Genomic DNA, 15,505 nt, shown 5'->3' with positions numbered 1-15,505 from the left:
ACATGTTATGCTGAAGCTGCAGAGGGAGGTATTTTCTATTACTTAATGGAGACTCGAGTAAAGCCTGAGGGAGATATGGAAAACCAAGAGCTAAAATAGAGCCCACCTTCAGGCTGATCTTTTTCTCTATATGCACAACCACAGTAAATTTCATTTTGGGAGGCACTAATAGGAAACAGCAGACAGACCTGGGTCACAGAAGCAGACTGAAGACCCAGTCTGGCCTGAGCGTCCAATTAGCAATCATGTCAAAGACTTAGCCAGAGGCTAATGGAAATGTAGATAAGATCCTATGAAAAAATTGGAGGTAAGATCAAATGAAATACTAGTAGATGGAGACTGGGAGCAATGAGATGCTATCTAACACACACAGTGGCTGGTGCTACTGCTGACCACGCATTATCGGCCGCCTTTCCTTCAAGAGCAAGAAGAAAGACAGCTAATTATGTCAAATAATAATGAATCACAATGAAACCATTTCAGGGAGTTTCAGATAGAGTCCATTGGCACAAGGCTTTCATTGTAATGGTTTTAATTTGGCTGAGCCCTGGTAGTGCAGGAGCTATTCACATGTCCTCCTCTTTTCCTTAACAGATGAATGGAGAATAATCACAAGAGTGGGTGAATAAGGGCTGCAAACTCTTTTCCATTACAATGCCCAAAATCAACTTTTGCGCTTGACTTTGGATCTAACTTTCTGCTCAATGCGTGTTGTAGTGCAGCTCACAGCTTTCATACTAATCGCACGTGTGGGCAGATGTTGAATTGGATTTGGCTTGTAGAGGCAGGACTGACTAACATGCAGCCCGGTGCTCAACTGAGTTGATCGCTGAGATCGGCTCTGTGTGTGTAATAAAGCTCTGGGCAGCTGAGCTGGGAGAAGGAGGTTCTGTCTGCATGCAGCTGAAGGTGATTTGTCACTATGGTTGACAATGTGAGAATAAGTGAGGGGGCGGAGAAGCTTTCCTGCATGTATGTCTGTATGCAGAGATGGTTTTCTCTGAATCTTCTTTTTGTAAGAAAATATATTTTCTTCTTGTTATTTAAAGTTGACAAAAGCTACTTTTGAAAAAAATTACCCAGCATGGCATCCTGTATAGGACTGGATCTAAATAAAGTCTTGGCTCCTTGTTGATGAATTCGCTGCCACAGAAACCTCAGTGCCCATACATTTCCCTGCACACTCAGGAACTTTTCTGTTTCAGAGCAGCCTACAAAGTAAAGATGCCAAATCTGCTGGTGAAAATGGACCATTACATCTGATTAGGGTAATTAAACAACGCTAATTAAGCCTCCTGAATAAACAGCTAATTACCCAAAGTCCACTGTCTGTGAGATAAAAACAAAGTTGCTCCATCATGAATGGCTCAGCGAAGGTGGAATGATTCGCCAAGTTTTCTGCTATGATGCGGTTTGCATATTCCAAACTCAGCAGCCTTATAATTAGAAAACATCACAGAGAAGACGCAGCTAAGGCAGATATTTACCTCAAGCAGCTTTTCATTTAGTCGTGTCTGAGCTGCATTCAAATCTTCTCGGAGACTCTTTGTTGCCAAGCAACATGAACCCGAGGTACTTAATGGCATTCTAGTTATAGTTTTCCCTTCAGGCTTCGACAATTCATATCTGAGGTGTACGCTGACATCCCTATCTTCTGACCTCAACAAACCGATCTTCAAAATTAGAGTCCCGCAATAAGATGTGCCAACAGTGAGACTGAGGGATTTTCTGGTAGGCTCATATAGAAATAGAAACGTAGAATCTGTCCCTTCTTTCTTATACAGATATATTTATCTGATCCTTTGAGGTGAAATCAGATTAGTTGGTCTAAAAGTAAAAAACTTATTCGTGGGGTGGAAATAACACAGCTACTTCCTGCGTCATCTTAGATGCTGCACTCCCAGCGAAATGTTTAAGATGTTGGTTGCATCATGCTGTGGGATGCTTTTCCTTAGGAAAGTTTGTGAGCAGTGATAGGAAGCTGAAACTAAATATACGACAATCTTAGAATAGAAAACTGTTAAGAAAATGCAAAGACTGAAGCAGAGGTTCACCTTCCAGCATGACAATGACTCTGAACATACAGCCAGAGCTGCAATAGAAGGGTTTAGATTAAAAGTATTTTCATGGCCTAGTCAAAGTCCAAACATGAATAAAAATGTGAGCCTGTGACAAGACATGAAAAGTGACATTTCTGTTTCTAGATGTACAAAAGCAGCAGACATTCAGCAAAAACAGGAGCCTGAGATGATAAAAGAAATGTTAAGATGTGCTCACTGGAAAAGTACATTTTGATTAATGTAGGTTGAAATTTAATTGAAACACTCTCAATGTTCTTTTAACTAAACTGGCGTAAGCTTTGCTGCTAAACGTAAGCCGTGATGATCTGGCAGTGGGCCAGGCTCACAGGAGTGAGGTTAAAGAGTGAGACTGCACACCGAGAAATCTGCTAAAAAATGAAAGTGTGGCCAGTTTTCCCTCTGCACCTCAAGGGCCTTGAGATGAACCCGTGTGGGGCCTCTCAGGTTGTTGGAAGCTGTCCAGATTAATTAAATGCCACTTCCTGAGAATGCAGCCAGCACGTCCTTCACTCCCCCACTCATCTGACTGGAATGCCATTGTGAGCAGATACGGATCTGGAAAATCTTGGAGAGCAGGTGGACTGCATGATTTATCAGGGAGGATTTGGATACCTACCTGCTGAATTTGTAAACAACATTGATTAATCTGGTGCACCTCTTACAAATGACTGCAGTTTCTGAAAATGACAGATCATTATAATAAAGGTGCAGGGGACAGGAGGGGGCTGCTAATATGTATCATGGCCCAGAGATAAACTCATATGGATTCCGTACAGCATCATTGATTTCCCATGCATCAAAAAGACCAGCAGGGCTCAGGTGAACAATGCAGAAAGTCACGCAGAAAAAGAAGAAGAAAAAAAATGTTGAAAAAGACATCTAGGAACAAACCGCAGCTGCTGGATGCACACAAACCTTTTGTGATTAAACACAAACAGCTTCACGTTTTGTGGTTTACAGCATCAGTTTCTTGACAAGCGTCTAGCCCGCTGTGCCTTTGCTGAGCTCCCTTCTCTGCATATCAGCTTCTTCATCTTTGAACGTGACATTTTAATACTCCATGGTGTTGAGGCACAAACTCATAACACTGCCTGCAAAGACTCAAACGCTCTCGTCTCTGTGCTTCTCTTCTGCGCTTCGCCGTGATCATTTGCTGTGGGAGTTTTGCTTTGTTCAGATTTTTTTTTTTATATCTCCTGCACAGAAAATATAACAAGTCTTGGATGCAGAGATACCGAGCTGAGTAGAATAACATGGATTAAAACAGACTCATATTTTAAGTACAGTGTATGTAGCCTCAAACACAGCAGCGCAGCCTGAGAAGTAGGGCAGTGCTGTTTCCCTCGCATGCAGCCAAATGAGCTGTAATTGCCTGGGGAGCTGGAAATCAAACTCAGGGGTGCAGACGGGAAGGAAAAGCTCATTCAGTACTCTGATCAGCAGTGATGAGTGGCAGGTCATTGTTAACATTCAGAAAACAAACAACTCCTGCATAAGGAGCCTCACTGCTCAATAGAGCCAGAAAATGAGATGGATAGCACCAGGGACCAACGATGTAGGCATGTCGTAGAAGCTAAGCAGTAGGCAAGGGGATGGAAATAATTCTAAGTCAATTTACTTTGAATCAACAACCATGAAATAAATTTTTAAAAATCACATCATTTAACTAAATGTAGCACAATCGGGAGCTAAATATACTGAAGACTCACTGGGAAAATATCTGAAAAGCATTTTTTGATTGTTTTGTTTCTATCAACTTTACAAGCAAACATAAAAAACCAATTGCTGATTATTTGCCGAGGTAGTTATGGTTCTGGATCTCATCAGCTGTGACCTGCCTGCCTTACAGAACCTTTCTGAATTTTGTCCTATTACAACCATAAATGATGATCTTTGATAGGATTTTATCTAATATGCTAAACGAAAGTAGTGTGAAACATGAAATTAAAGGAAAATGGCCGTGAATTTGTATTCAGTGCTTGTGGAACCACATTTCATTGCAATGGAATATATCTCTGCCAGTTCTCTAGCATTTCATCTCTGGAATATATTTTAATATAACATGGCTTTAATATAACACAGTTTTTCCCAAGGGGGAAAATCCTATAAAATATGAAGCAATAGCAGGACCACAGACATTAGGATGTGTTTGAAATTAAAGCTAAAAAATAATTTTATTGTTTTGCTTTCTTTTACTGCTCAACAATAAACTTAATTCAGAATATTTTAATCAAATAAATTCAATTATTTTATGACAACATATTTTGTCTGGTATAACCATACAATTTGAACCTCATTTAATACTTTTTTTTACTACTCCGTCCATCATCAACTCTGACCAGCCTCACTCCCTCTTCTGGACAATGTCATTCCCACAGCATGATGCTGCCACTACCATGTTTCAGCTGGGTTATGTTGTTGCTTTTATTTTTATTTATGTTTTTCTCCAGGGTGCAGTGTTACACCCCCTCACCATGCGAAGGCCAAACATTAAAATTTATCTTCACCTTCTCTTCAGTTCACCTGGAGCTCTTGGCTGCTTCTCTATTCAGTGCTGTCCTGGCTTGACTTGTCAGTTTAGGTGGACGGCCATAGCCTGGTAGGTGTAGCAGCTGCTCTGTACTCGTTCCATGTTCTGTTGATATATTAAACAGTACTCAGTGAGTTTAAAATCTGGGATATTGATTCAAAACGAAACCCAGCTTTACACTTCTCCACAACTTTATCCCTGATCTGTGTGGTTTGTTCTTTGGTTTTCATGATGCTGTTTGTTGAAGTAGATGGATTATAACTGAGAATAAATTACACACAGGTGGGCTCTACTTTCAACTTAGGTGAGTGTCAGAGTAAATACATAGCAAATACAAATGCCTACCACACGTTTTCAATTTGTATTTGGGAATGCTCAATTCCTTCCAATTCTGGTCTAGCTTATAAATTCCCAACAGAACACAATGAAGTTTCTGTTTGTAATGTGAAAAAAATGTGAGAATGTCACATATGTACTGTATGTGATATATGCTTTGCAAAGTCTGGAAAATCCTGCTGGAACTTTTTCCGCTCTCCTCCTGTTACTTTTTATTTCACCATTTTAACTCTGCAATAAGTTGTCTGACTTTTCCTGGGTCTAACCAAAACATGTTTTTGCACATTCACTGCTCTGGAATACATGCACACTGAAGAAGAAGTAATACCAGTAAAATAGCAGAACAAACCTCCAGCACTTAATTGAACTTTCAGTATGAATTTATTGCTTCAGTAGATACTTAGTCAGTGGTGATTATCAATCATTTTATGCTACTTATTACTGACTACTGAAACAATAAATTCTTACTGAAAGTTTAACAGAGTGCACAGTGTTATTGTGATTCTTTTGGATAACAGTTCTTTGTTAGGATTAAATGTTTTGTAAATGAAAACTGCAGGTTGGGAAAACCCTAAAAGAGTTCCTAACAAGTCTTTACTAAATGACCAATGTCTATGGCTATGAAAAGTTTACCTGTTTGTATAATTTGATACCTAATCTTGGGTTTTAAAAACACAAAGCAGCAGCTTCTTTTCCTGGTGGAAAGTATTGTGAAGAAGAAGGTGTTGTTTTAGATTTACAAAGTTGATTCTTTGCCATTTATTTTTTCTTCATTGGATAATTCCTAAAATAACCTCCTTTTGAGCTGAGCAGCAGTGTTATATCTGCAGGCTGTTCTAGCCCCGTCTACCATGAATGGTAGCGCCGGTGTGAGCAATGAGTCCAGCTTTTAGCGGCACCAGCATTCAAGAGGAAATATAGCAACAGAGAACAGAGACAGAAAAGAAGCAATTTCAAAAATGCTGCTAGTGTTTGGTTTAACTGCATAGACTTATGCAAAACAAAACACTTTATTATGAGTAAGGTTTGATAATTACACAAATTTCAATTTGCGCCATTCTATAATTTTTAGTTAACATAGACAAAAAATCTTATAGGATTATATAAATGCGACTATATTTCTTTACACAAGGCTAGGCAAATGCTGAACGTTGATTAAGTTAGATGTTATTTTCACAGTTCTGTAAAACACTGACATGATATGATTAATATGGTCATTTAGATTTTGTCTGTCAGCCTAATGTTGGTATTTTCATCACTTTAAATGCAATTTTTTAAAATGATGCCTTTATAAGGGATAATCTCAACAATATAGTGGAATGGCCTGATCTCTTTAGACTGGTTTGGTGTCTGCACAATAACTGGTCATCTCTTACACTTTCAAAGCACAATCTTTTAACACTTTTTGTTTGTCTGTCCTTGATTTAAACTCACTTCTGGACAGTTTTTTTTACATCTGGAACATTGAAACTGTCTGTATGCACATTTTGCACAAAATTGACATATCTGGTCAATTTTGTCTCATTTCCTCTTCAATGTTTTTATATAGACAGTTTCATGTCGGTTTGAGTCACCCGGCATCTAACTGAATACTGTTTCTCTTTAAGAAGGTTTGAAGAACCAAAATGTGTTCAGTATACCCAGGGCCGGCCCAAGGCATATTCTAAAATATGTTCTAAAATGTTACCAACATTTTAGAACATTTTAGAAAACATTTTTTTACTAATAGTAAAAAAATAATGCAGGAATTAACTAAAATTTATCATCAAAATTCTGTAATTAGCTTAAACATTTTTGTATGTAGATACATTTTCTGAATCGCTTTAACGTCTTTTAGAGGTTTTGTATCATGTTTTTTTCCCCCATTAAGGTTAAATTTAGGCTCTATTAGTAGAAAGTTTTACGATTATTTGGCTAGTCGATCATTAATGCAACCCTAATCATTCCTCTAAGATAAATATAAATGAACCAAGGTATGGATGAATTTACTGCAATGATACACATCTTTTTGGAATTCAGTGTTCAAATTTTAATGGCCATTCCCAGAGTTGCTTACTGACAGACCTTCACAGTCAAGAATCACTTTAACAGAACATGTCTGACAACATGAAGTTGGCTTAAAAAACAAATCAGACAGCAAAACGTCAAGACTGTCTCTAAAGAAATTCAATAACATGTGAAAATAGAGTTAACTATTAATCTGTATGTGGTTAAAATTAATGTTTGGTGATTTATGGCACCAGTGGACCAAAGTGCACATAGTACTTAGTTTATCTTTGGTTTAAAAATGTGCTCAATAATCTAAAACAAAACATATGTTTGATGGGAATTTGCTTTTCATGGGGCTGCTTTACAAAAACAGTCTTCAGATGAAGACTTCTTCAAATTTACTATGATACAGACTGTAATAAGTTACATTTAATTTCACCAAAGGGAATTTAAATGTTGTATTTTTGAGTTTGAATTTGAACTGAATGATATATTCTGTAGTGTTCCAGCTCACCCACTTCCATTACTGTACATCCAATGACAGTTTTGATTCAAGCAACCCTCAGGATGTCGGTGTCAGCTTCTTTTAATGCAAAACAGTCAGTGCTGTCATGTAAAAATGGCAAAATATGACAGTCAAGCAAAACTGCTCAAGCTTGCCAATTTAAAATCCAGCCCACTAACTGCATCTTTGATAAGGCTTGGAAGCTATCTGGACCATGAAGAGCGTCTTGTTGGCAGATGGTTAACAGCTCCTTACAGGGGAGAAAAAATCAAAAAACTCAAGCAACAAAAGAGTATAGTTCTTATAACTCATTCATCGGAGAGTCTGTATTTCTCCCCTCTGCCTTCGGTCAGCTTATTCTCCACTTACAAATCCAACAGCATCTCTTTAAAGCGAGTCGCTCTCCTCTTACGCACACAAACAAGCTTAGTTCTCCCTGTGCTTAGCCTGTGTGCAAAAACAAATGGCTCCTCTACATTTCCTAAACACCCACTGTTAATATTGGCAGGATAAGCTCTCTAAGAATGAGTCCCACTCAGCCAAATCATTGTGAACAATAGTGACGGGAAAACTTTTTGGCACTGAGGAGCGCACTTTTGAGCTGTATTTTTTCTCTCTGGAGTGAATGTCATTAAGACACAGAGGAACAAAAGTAGAGAATGCTCATCATCTCCTGGTTATCTTGATTTAGGTGGATATTCAGTATGTTTTGTATGCTGATTATGTCATATTACCATAATTTAAAGAAAGACTAACGCTCAAGTTGTCAAAATGCAGGTGCTTCCCAATAAAATTACAGTATTATTCAAATGTAATTTTATTCAAGTAATTCAGTTCAAAAAAGAAAACTCAGATTCAGTGCACACATTGATATATTTATTTGTTATTGTTGATGATTAAATTCAGATTCAGTCAACGTTATTTTAAGTGATTTTTAATACAGAAATGTCACTGCTGACTTTACAGATGTTCAGACACTGAATGTCTGCAAAAGACCGTTACTCATTCATGTAAAATTGAGTGGAAGGAAAAAATGTGGTTTAATTAAATTGCAGTTTTGAAGACATGAAAGCCCATTGAAGAGTCTATGGAGAATCACAACTTGGGAGGCACGACACATACATACGCCCTCACACGTACATACTGTACATATCGAGGATATAGGCTAAAAGATTCACCTTCGATCTGTTAAGCGACTTCTAAACTAAAGACAACTGGGTGTGTTTTACCTGGACTACAGAGAAAAATAATAGGATTGATGTTCAATACTTTAAAATATTAAAACCCATTAAACCACAAAATAAAAAAGGGTCAGTTAACAGCAATTCCCATCTAAAAACACTTGACAAGACAAAAAGATATAATTTACATACAAAAGTATACAACCAAATCATACTGATAGATTTACTTTTGATTGCATGCATTCCAATTTAATCCTAGTTATTATGAAATTTCTATCTTAGGAACTGCAGCCATTTGCATCAAATAGCTAAATTTGCAGCAATCCTTCACTATAGGCTTAGGGGCAGTAAGAAACAACTCACTTTTAACAATTGCAGTCGTACAGCAACCAACTACTGAAGAAAGAGCAGATATACAAAAAACACAGGAGCAAAGGTCCATGAGAAGTTTCTGTGTTATAAATCAAGGTCCTTGAACCTGGCAGAACAGTGGAGAGACACAGAATCCAAAATACTTAAAGTCAAACATGACGTTTCCACAGTCTGTTATGATTCGGTATTGTTTGATCTGCTGATATTGGATAAACGTGTTTTCATTTCCTTCTGCTGACGCTTTATGGAGACGTTGATTTCATCTCGCAGAAGGACTTGGCACCTGCCCACTGTTCCAAAAACACAAACACCTGCATTAATGACCAGAGTTTATCTGTGCTGGCCAACAAACTGTCCTGACTTAAACCTCCCAAAAATCTGTGGCGTATTGTCAAGAGGAAGAAAAGAAACACCAAAGCTAACAATGCAAATTAGTCTAAGCCCACTATTAAAGCAACCTGGACTTATTTCACAGCTCAGCAGATCCACAGTCTGATCACTTCTTTGCCATTGCATTCATGCATAAAGAGCCCAGGCCAGTATATATAAGATATTATATTATAAGATATTCTAATGTTATGAGAAACTAACATTTGAATTCTTGTCAGCTGTAAACCATAATCATCTAAATTAACTGAAATTAATGCTTAAATTAAGCATAGTGTGTAATAAATCTATATAATGCTGTTTTTTTCCATCCAGTGACTGAAATAAATCAGAATTTCCAGGATATTTCAGTTTATTGAGTTGCATGTGTAAATGCCTAACAAAAAATCCAATAAAAAATGTGTCATTTTTTGGACAACGTCTTGTAACAAAGAGCAGTTAAAGTTTTCCCTCTGCTGTTCTCATCAGACTTCAAGATTTCCTCAGGAACAGTTTCAGAGGGATCCTTCCTCGCCTTCTCATCTCCAAGATAAATTGGCTGCCAGCCAGTTGGTCTGGATCGTTCTGGGCTAAATAGGGAGAGAGACAGCAAAGACGGCTTGTCAATTTGTTCCCAATATCCTGCCTCACAGTGATCCCCGACCTGCCCACTTCAATCCTCAACACTATTAAGTGTCTCAATCCAAGCGGAAAGCAGCAAAGCTATTAAAGCAAAGTCATGTCAAGACGTTCGTCTTTAATTAATCACATATAAAAATTAAACTCCTGATAAGCTAGACCACAGATTTCAGGTTAGAGTGACTCCACTGATGGAGGAGAGCCCGTTTCCTCCGCAGTAAATTCTGATGCTTGATTTATACGCAGTCACTTTGGCATATACATGTCACTTTTCCATTTTGTTCAAGTAAATGCTCCTGGGGCTCCTTCAGCCATTACTTTATTCTGCTTTCGGAGACTTTATGGCAGTTTAGAGAACAGCCACGGTGCCCAGACACAGTTGTCTGGACCATGAAAAATGAGTGCCATTTTCTCCAACATCTGATTTAAATGTTGCTAGCGTGATTTAAAAGACCCATGCGGTATTTGACAAAAGCGAGCGGTAAGACAACCTCTCCACAAATAGCTTTGCTGACATTAGGAGAAACAGTCTGTGTTTGCCTTGATTTGTGCAGAGCCGTTTTCTTGGACAAACTGCCTGTTCCCGGAGATAAATGAGTTAATCCTACCAATTCTCTTGTCCTTTCAGTGAACAAGGGCTGTAAATAATCACACACGAAGGGGTCATTATGCACTTAAGGTATTTAGCCCTCCTGAATGCTGGGGTAAAATGAGAAAGCTCTATCTCAATTGTGACTGATAAACACAGAGCTGTTTATGGAAACAGAAATAAATGCCTCAGTGAATCAGTACAGAGAACCCGTTTGGATTACGCAGTGTATCAGTGGCACTTACAGTAGCCACTTAGTGTTTGTTGATGGTTCCAACGGAGCCTGGTAATACTTCATAATTATGTGATGGAAACTCTTTCCCTGTTACGAGCTTGACTTTCTCTCGCTGTACAATTTTCTCCAGATAAATCCAGAAATCTTTGTTTAGTAAAACAAAGATTTCTGGTGTAACTTGTACCTCCAAGTTGCTGTGTGTAACTTGAAAGTTTTTGTGATAAAAACAAATTAAACCATGAGATATTGTATTAATTTTTTTCTTTTAGTGTGGCACAATTCTTGGATTATTTTATTAACAAAGATAAATAATTCATACTAAGTGCGAAATTTGGGTTTTGGGATTATTTTTCTTCAAATGGTATCATTTTTTTTTTGTTGTTGTTTTTTCAAAGTGGATGAAATTAAGAACCATCCTATACACCCTTCAGATTTTACTCAATAACTTTTGGCATCTGATAGAAATCTGAAGACAAAAAAGGGATTTAATTTTTCACTATCACAGTACGTTATTTATAGCACACATAAAAAACAACAAAAAATTGTTTTCACCGGCCTTTATTTAGGAATTGCCTTTATTTAGAGCTTACTGACCGAAAATCTGTGCGATCAGCTGAAGAAGTCTGTGGAGAAGAAATGTTCTCATAATCTGAACACAAGCAAATATTGGAACTGAATCAAAATGTGGTTTAGTAAAGTATTAACTTAAGTCTGCATGTTTTTTATGTCACAAAATTTGCCATTTTAGAAGAGATGTCACGATAATCATAGTATCTCAACAGGCGTGTGAAGAGTTTTTATATACATGATACAAATAGATAAGTCTGTCATGGAATTAGGTGCAAATCAGCGATTTCAGTTTGTTCTATGTGTGAAATGTAATTATCTAAATTTAAATAATTTCAATGAATAAAGCCTTGTCAGCTGCATTCTTCAATCTTCACTTAATCATCATAATTGCATGGGTGTGTGTGGCAAATAAAATAATTTAAACAGCCTATTGACATCTCATTTTCATGTCATTTTTTGACAAGTTTCCAATAATTTAATTCAGCACAATTTGCATAATTACCTCTGCGTTGCATTTTATCTACATTGCTATAATTCAAACAGTAGTGAAATTTTCCCCTTTGCAATTCCGTGTTTAAACAATCTTGTCAATCAAACAATTTAGCCACAGTCAGAAAAAATAAATAAATCAAATGTTGGTCATCAAGGGTAACTACGCCTGGATAGTTGCTGGTACAACAGTCTTTGTACATTTTTCACATTAAAACCATAAACTGTAACATTAAAGAAGGTGCACATTGTTTGTGATGTGCCAAAAAATTGTGTCTGACAATTAACACTGCAAATTGTCCTCAAAACACCACTCCCAAAATGAAACTGGTGGTGGCAGTATCATACTGTGATGACACTTTTTTGAACAGGGAATTGAAAGAAAGACAGATGGAGCTAAATGCAAAGAAACACTCAACACTGTTTATAGTAGAATGGTGGTTGTATGTACTTCTGTTACTATCCTTTTGTTGTTCTTGCTTTTTTTTTTACCCTGAGTATCACATGTGTCTATTGTAATTGTATAAGCCCACAAATGTTTTATTTGTTTGCTTTCTGTCGATTGATATTGTGCCCAAGAGACTCTTGTATCCGATTGTCAAAAGCACCGATACAAAAAAGCCAATTCACGTTTACCTCAAAGCACTGTTCATTTCCAACAAACACTTGGAAGCTATTATTCTCTCTGTGTGTGAATTGAAATTATTGGACCCAGTGGGTAACAATGGACAGCCACAACAAAGAAGTGTTTTCTCCATGTGGCACATTTCATCATGGCTGTTTAGTAATAAATTACTGCTTCACAAATGGGGGTGATCAGATCTAATGAATGCTTAAATTTGAGTGGCCATTCACGCGAAACTGTGCTTATTGAGGGAAAATAATTGACCATGAGAGTAATCTGTGGGCAAATTCATCTGTGTAATGACGCACATGTTTCCACTAGATGGCCCTTGCACCCAGCTGTGTTGCCTCTTTGGGAGTCATGTTTCATTACCACTTGATCTGATTGCTACTTATTATTATGTTTGTTTTGTTTTCTTTCTCTTTTTTTCTGGAAAACCCCCAACTGACTCTAATTTCACAAAGACTGTTTGGAAATTCAAACAAAAGGGGAGCTGAAGTCAAAAGGGGGTTTCTTATTAATGTTTTGAACATCATTTTAAAATTAAAATAACTTTAACCTTTGCAAGATGCTCCAAGTTAATTCCAGCTGGCTCCAACTCTGATGCCAATTGCCTTTTCTTGCTATCAGACATCAAAGCATAAAATTGCATAAAATCATAAACAAATGCCGTGCGAAGGAAACGGCTTAAGTGCTTCTCGCATGAAAACATCCCAAGCTACGCAGTTAGCCAAAAATAGCCACTGTCATTGAAAAACAACCTGTCAGTGTTCAGCAGTGTACAATATGTTCTCCCCAATTGAGGAAGTGGTTTGCTCACTAGACTGTTTCACATGCAATCCTCTAAGAACGCCTGATAGTGAAATCATTTCACTTAGTGGCTGTAATTATCTGCTCTTTGGAAGAAATCGTCCTGTGCAGAGGCTAGCAGGTTGAGCTCGGTGAAACCAGAAGCACCACATTGCAGGCTGGGAGATGTCAGTCATGTCTCACATTGGACATAAATTGCTCTCCATGCAATGATGGATTTCCCTCCTGAGCTGCCTGATGGACATCACTGTACCAGATGCATATCCACACACATTACAAGGTTTCTGCTGTTTGGTCTTTGGGTAAGGTGTGATGTTATTTACCCATGCAAAGCATGTAAATCATATGTCATGTTATAATTAGTCACATTGTGTGCACAATTATTGGGCAAGTCTTATTTTTGAGGAGTATTTTTATTAACCAATAACAGTGTTCTTGGTCAATCCAAAATGTTGATAAACCTCAAACATCAACGTTTAAGAAAGTAAAAGTGAGTTTTTTGGCTTTTTCAAGAATATGTGCAAAATTATTGGGCAACTGTCACTGTGGAGAGTTATTACACAATTAAATGAAAGACATGTTTTACCATCTCACTTTTTTTATTTTCATCTGTTTATTTGAGAATTATAAACAGACTTGCGTATTTCCAATCAACATTCCAGACTTTTAAAAATAAAATCAGTCACCAATATAGCCATCCTTGCTTTCAATAACATTGATAATCCTTCAATTCATGGAATCTGTCAGTTTATTGATCTGTTGTCAATCAACTTTTTATGCAACACTAACTACCGCCTCACAGATACCGTTCAGAGAGATGGATTATTTTCCTTCAAATCTCCCACCTGAGAACTGACCACAAGTTCTCAATTCGGTTCAGGTCAGGTGAAAAAGGGGCTGTTTCAAAAGTTTTTATTCTTTAATACATTTACTAGTTAGACATGCAGAGAAGTACTTGGATGCATGTAAAGGAGTGTTGTCCTGCATAAAAACGTTTGTCTTTTGAAGGCGCAACCTTCTTCCTGCATCATTGCTTAAAGAAAATGTATTTTAATGTAGGTTTGGGAGTCGACTTTGAGTCCATCTTCAACCCATTAAAGTAAAACTGGTTAATCTTTAATAATACCAGCCCATGCGGAACCCCACACCCCCCTTGCTGGCATCTGACTCCTAGTGGAGCTCTAGAGCCTGTTCCTAATCCAGCCAAAAGCCATTCAGTCTCGTCTGTCAAGAGCCACTGTCATTTCTGTAGTCCATAAAACCTTTGAAAAACATACAGTGTATGATGGGAAAAAGAGAAAGACCAATCGCTATTTAATAAACAATCATGCAGAGACAGTTCAGAGACATTATTTTCCTTCAAGACTTTTGTCAAACAGGTGTTATAAACTGTAGGGATGCCAAACACAACATCTCCAAATAACCAGATGCACTTTGATTCCCACTCACAACCAGAAGTACTTTTATTCCATCGGAGTAAAAAGCTCCCAGATTTTGATGGAGCCTTCTTCACTGTCTAATGTATAACATATTTTCTTTGCATCTCCCTGTTATGCCTTCAAAGATGAGTGCTACCAGGATAATCCAGACCATATTCTATCATTGATTTTGCCATCTTTAGTGCTATTTTACATAGTCCAATAAGTTTGAAGTGCAGAAGGAGACTCTTGAAGAAATTTTTGATTTAAGTCCTTTTATCCCATGTCCTTATGGACATCACCAATAAGAGCCTTAATCTGAGTCAATTTTAATTTTCTTAGGTCCAGCATGAAAAAACACAAAAAAGTTGGTGTACTTGGAAATAGATTTAGAGGAACAACACTTAGGGAAAATAGTTTAAAAATCAATTATGACCTTCTTTCCAAGTTAATTTCTTGTCTAAATCTATTGTTTCAAATCTTCATCATTTTGCAAAACCATATCTCTATTTAGACTTGAACCTGACATTTTGGCTGACTTATGACTTATGCTGCCCCGTGACAGACTGGCGACCTGTCCAGGGTGACCCCACCTCTCGCCCAGAAAGCTAGCTGGAGATAAGCACCAGCACCTCGCGACCCCACTAGGGACAAGGGTGTACAGAAAATGGATAGATGGATGACTTATACTTTGAGATATGTGTGCATCATTTCTTAAATGTTCTGACATTTTTAAAATGTGCTTATTTAAAAAGAGTAGATTACTGTGC

Source organism: Xiphophorus maculatus, chromosome 7 (assembly GCF_002775205.1).
Source record: "Xiphophorus maculatus strain JP 163 A chromosome 7, X_maculatus-5.0-male, whole genome shotgun sequence".
Classification (NCBI taxonomy): domain Eukaryota; kingdom Metazoa; phylum Chordata; class Actinopteri; order Cyprinodontiformes; family Poeciliidae; genus Xiphophorus; species Xiphophorus maculatus.
Note: the sequence above shows the minus strand (reverse complement) of the source record.